This window comes from Coturnix japonica, chromosome 5 (genome assembly GCF_001577835.2).
Source record: "Coturnix japonica isolate 7356 chromosome 5, Coturnix japonica 2.1, whole genome shotgun sequence".
Lineage (NCBI taxonomy): Eukaryota > Metazoa > Chordata > Aves > Galliformes > Phasianidae > Coturnix > Coturnix japonica.
Window position 1 is genome coordinate 20626250 of NC_029520.1, and position 5147 is coordinate 20631396.

Below are 5147 nucleotides of genomic sequence, written 5' to 3' on the forward strand. Positions count from 1 at the left end.
CCCAGCCTGATCCTACTACTACTTTTCGTGACAAACAGTAGTACCAGCTGGTCAAAGCTGCAAGCAGAGCCAAGAGAAAAGCCCACTCTCTTTCTGCCAGAGCTGTGCGAGGTGGGACGTCATGTTACACTCACCCACACATAAACACAAGCAAAGCGTGATCCAAGCACACAGGAGACAAGAACAGCCTCCAACACCCCCCATGGCCAGAGAGGGACAGAAGGGGCTGAGGGGGCCTCCCAGAGTCACCTCGGCAGAGGGAGGGGAAGCACCACATCTGCTGGGTCCATCATATGAGTCAGAAGGGAGAAGATGGTCTGTAGAAAGAACACGAGTGCCCCAAGCATGGTTTAACTGCTACTGAGTGGAAACTGATACAGACACTGCAGCAGAGCAGCTCAGTGTCCTTGTGTAAAGTAATTCTGATGAAATGCAGCAAGTATCTTCATCACCAAAAGTGCTCCCACTACCTGATGAGACACGATGAGGCAAAGGAGGCAAAACTTTCCACCTTACCCCACAGGAGCCTCCCTGGAGTAAGTCAAACAACCCCTGCAAGCAGATGCAGCAAAACTGGTGTCAAAGCTACACATAAGGTGAAGGACAACTATTTGGCAGTGAGAGATTCAGTTAGCATAAAGGCAGAAGTAAGATGCAATAGAGACATGACAAAGATTATAAAGGGCTTGCAATGCTGTGCAGCACTGCTGCTGAACTCACAGATACTACAAGGAAAAGGTAGTTAAGGAAAAAAGGCTGCTCTGCTCATCAGACAGCACTCAGCTCTGGAGGGCATCTGATGCGTTACTGACAACCTGGATATCTCTGTGTAAAAAAACCACAAAGCTGATATCCCGATTCTCACAGATACCATTTAGGGGAAGTATTCAGAAATTCAGTCATAAACAACACAGAAGAGAGCAAGCACAACAAACATCACAGGATCAACCCGAGGTAAGGTGACAAATGGTTCTTTTTTTGAGGACTGCCCCAGCTGTGAGCACTGAAGGCTGTGGAAGAAAAGAAAACCACAAACCTTTGTTTCTTGCTGTCACTCTGATGCATTTTTTCTCATGCTGGCCTAGAAAAGCATCAGTATCTCACTTGCCCGCAGTCCCTAAGAACACAGCAAGAGAACTGCCTCAGAACAGGAACTCTGGGTGCATGCAAGCAGCTCTTCTTACTTTTACATCACTACAAGGGTCATGCTAGCAGACGAGAAAAGAAAACGTAGCAGCAATTAACACAATACCTCACAGTGGGTTCTGGCCACAAAAGGCACAGCCCCCATTTGGGAGCCCTCAGCTGTGAGGAAACCCCAGAGCTCACAGCAGCACGTGGGCCTTTCTTCAGCTTGCAGGGACTACAGGTTTACTCAATTAGTCCAGCTCCGAGAAACAAAGCCGGAGCACGGTTCTCAATAATCAGCAGTAATTTCCACATGCTCACTACAGATTTAAAGTCCTCAAGTGACAGACAACCTCCCATCTCCCAAATTATTGTCTCTCTCAGCCAACAGAGCGAAGAGTAACAGAATTACAGAGGCTTGGATACAGAGAGCACAAAGAAGGTCATCGCCGCGCTTCTTCATAGCTCTTAAGGCACAGAAGGAGAAGCTGCAAACCCTTCTGTGATCAAACAAACACCACAATTATTCCACACATTACCAGATTATCCCACTAAGAACATTCTCTTCCAACTGAAGCCTTGTGCTGCTTATTTTTAGTTCACTTCTTGTTAGGTCACCAACAATGCTTTCCCTTCATGAGAATTTCCTCTTTGAGAAAGATGGAGATTGCTTAAACTGTGGAAGTTTAATCTCACACATTAAGATTTGATTCAAGCTTCCAAATGCTCTCTCACATACTGAGGGCTCCTGCTGCTTCTACAGCCTTTCCTCACTCCTGCAAACCCACACTCATTAGCTGCATCCTGCAATTTCTGCCTTTGCATTGAGTAACGATGTCAAAGGCTTTCCAGCAAAGAGGCTGCTCGGAAATGCAATGCATCTGAAATGTAACGTATCCTAGATGTCACAACAGTGTGGCCAGAGGACACCAGCAGGAATTACTCCAGGCTGTAACATATGTATAATGGAAAGTAAGTGGAACATTGAGCTCCTTACCTGCTTGTGACAGAGAAGTATCACTTTGCACCCTGTGGGCAGGCAGCACTACCCTCTCAGCTAAAGCACTTCAGCGTGTCATGGTAACATATCTCTGGGTAGCATCAGTACCAACTGACTCAGCCGGTGCCAAGTGACTCAAATTTACACCCTTTTTATTTCATAAATATTTGTTTTTTCAACTGACTCATGGCACAGGATATTAAATAGACCAGACCGAGCACCTCTGCAGAAGCATCGCCCAACACATCCCACCTGTACCAGTAGGTGATCTGATGAGGCAAGATGAGAGGGAAAGAGCTACAAACGAGGAGCCTCCATGTCCCCAACACCAAATCAGCTCAAATCAAAGCCAATTCTCATTTAATTTAGAAACACAATACAAACATGTGTTGTAGGCAAAACTTGGTACGCACTGATACATCCCACAGAGCCATCAATCCTGATATGCAATAAAGCAGAAAGCTACTTTGGCAAGGCTTACTGGTTAACAGCTCTAGAACTTTAATTTCCCCTTCTCCAGCATCCTTCTGAGGAGACTGACACCGGACTTCATTCACCACAGACACAGGCTGCCTCCTTCCAAAGGAACTGCAGCCTGGGATGAAAGCTGCAGAGAGGTTGGCCCCACAGGATATTTAATTATGTTTTTCTATAAAACCTCCAAACCAGAAGACCTTGCTACAGAGCCTTCTGTTCGCTGCCATTCAAAACTTCACCACAGCACCCAGTTTAATCACTTTGCTATTACTTATAGGATCCTCGTTAATAGCAAAGTAATTAAACTGGATTCGAGAGCTATATGTTTTCCAACTATAAAGCATCATAAAGCAAAAGGACAATTTATAGCTGTGATCATCGATCGGTTCAGAATTACATAACGTGCCATCAGATGATGGCGAGATGGGATCTTGCAAGAGCTGCATTTTTGCCGTGCCGGTTGCCTTGGATGCTCTCCCTGCTGTGTCAAGGTTGCAGATTTTCATTAGTGCTGAAAACCGCCAGCACTTCTTGTGCCTGCCCAAAATAGTTCCCTAGGCCAAAAATGGAGCCGCTTCCCAAACAACGTGCATTTCAATGACATTGCTTTGCCCGTATGACCCTCAGTACATCACAGCACGCTCTCCCCATCCGCTCACTGCTGCCCAGCAGGAGCAGGCTCTGTGCAGATAATCACGGCAAGGACACGGAGCGCAGGTGGGCAGGAGCGCTGCCCGGCTGCACGCAGAAAATGGCTGTGCTGGGAATACAGCTCCGTGCCACCTCCAGCGGGGCGATGTGCAGCACGAGCTGCTCGCGCCGTGCACCACTGGTGCACCATGGTGCCCTCAGCGGGAAAGGGGGAGATGAAAGACAGCGACAGAAGCGGCTTCTAACAACGCCTGTCATTTCCCGAGCGCCTCGTTATCGTGACTGCACACAAACAGTGTCGTGGAGGGCTGCTCTCCCTTCTGTCTGACAACATGACACGGCTAAGTGGGGCCGGCCATTTCCACATGGAAAACGCTTTCGATTTACACATTATATCTTACGAGATCACCTAGCATAAGGTGGATTTCCCACTCTATTGTCTCGGGAAACGAGAGGCTCCGCTGTTTGCAAACCGAGGAGTGAAAGCGTCATTCTTGTCACGGCTCACCTCGCTCAGCCCTCCGTTCCGTGCCCCCCGTGCCCGCAGCAGGGCAGCCCCCGGCCCAGCGCTGCCGCCCGCAGCCCCCCCCCCCCCGGCTCACCTGCTCCGCCGCCGCCGTCCCCAGGCGCTGTGCGCCGCTCGGCCAGTTCCGCATCCAGCGCCAGGAGCGGAACGCGCCACCGCCGGCCGCGGGGAGGGAGAGATGGAGGGAGGGAGGGGCGGAACGAACCACTCGTACCGGCGGTGGGGGGTGAGCAGGTACCTCCGCCCGTGGGCGCGATGCCGCCGGGCGCTGCGGGGCGCTGCGCTCCTCTGAGGTGCGGGGCAGCGCTGCACGCTGTGCAGGACGGAGGGGCAGCGGCGTTGCCGGGCCGGGATCCGTGAGAGCAAGGACGGCGCGAGCGGCTGGGGCTGGGAATTGGCACAGCAAGGAGATGCGGTGCTCGGAACATCAGGGATGCACCAAGCACCACCAGCTGCTACAGCGCCCAATGAGCAGCTCTGGAGGCTAGAGGCAGCGGGCAGCACTATGCAATATATAGCGCTGCTGGTCTCCAGGCAGGTCACATCTCACTTACTGACCTCCCTGCACTAACAGATCCCATTGGAGAAGTGGTTATAAAACTAGAAATTATAAAAAATCATAGAATATAATAAAAAAGTGAGATCAAAGGACTTATCTTTGCTTCCAGGATACTGAAGAGGAACAGAGAAGCCAGAGCGGAGCAGAATCTATTTTCTCCAGTGCCATCAAGAAAATTGTTGGCTGCAACTTCAAAATCCACGTTTGCATGCAGCTTTTCTCAAATTAATAAAAAATGAGATGGCAGCGGCTCAGGCTGCAGCTTCAAAGCAAGTGCCTGTGACCAGGCAGCAGCTCCATGGCCGCCTCACTCCTGGCTGCTGGCAGCCCTGTTTGTCAGCAGGCCCTTCAGGGCACAGCTTCCTCTCATCCATCCAAGGCTGGTCTGGCCTCCCAGCTCTGCTCACTGCCCCCTCACTCCCTGTGAGCTGCACACCAGCAGTTATCAGCTTGGACCCAGATTTCACCTTTGTTAGCCAGTCTATGTGAAAAGCAGAATGGAGCACGTGGAATAAAATGGTTAAACTCTGAATGCAGCCCACAAATCAAAGTGAGACAGGTATAGGTAATAAACAGGCTTCACGACCTGCACTTTTATCCACTTTAGTTGGCTATAGCACATAGGAGGGAGAACATTGGTCTAAAATCCCACAGTGAAGGTCAAAGAACCTGTGTGGTGTTGCACTGTTACTTATTTCACTACTTCCTGCTCCTCCCCAGCCTACATCCTCACTTGCTTATTAGCTCGGAGTTACACCAAGAACTTACTCCACCTTCCTTCAGTCTAATGATGGCATCAGAGAATG

The 5147-nt window shown here is 50.1% G+C and overlaps 1 protein-coding gene across 40 annotated transcripts in view; it reads right to left on the reverse strand.

The window, feature by feature from the left end:
* The window catches only part of MADD (MAP kinase activating death domain), a 65277-nt gene extending 61313 nt beyond the window's left edge, over positions 1 to 3964 (reverse strand). For 39 of the 40 annotated variants that reach the window (XM_015864287.2, XM_015864282.2, XM_032444673.1 and 36 more), the window contains exon 1: positions 3859 to 3964. The gene's annotated coding sequence lies outside the window, so the exon portion shown is untranslated. Of the gene's footprint in view, positions 1 to 1036; positions 1122 to 3858 lie in introns of those variants that run through there. The other variant, XM_032444650.1, reaches the window with a different exon arrangement.
* Positions 3965 to 5147: the final 1183 nt, after the last annotated feature.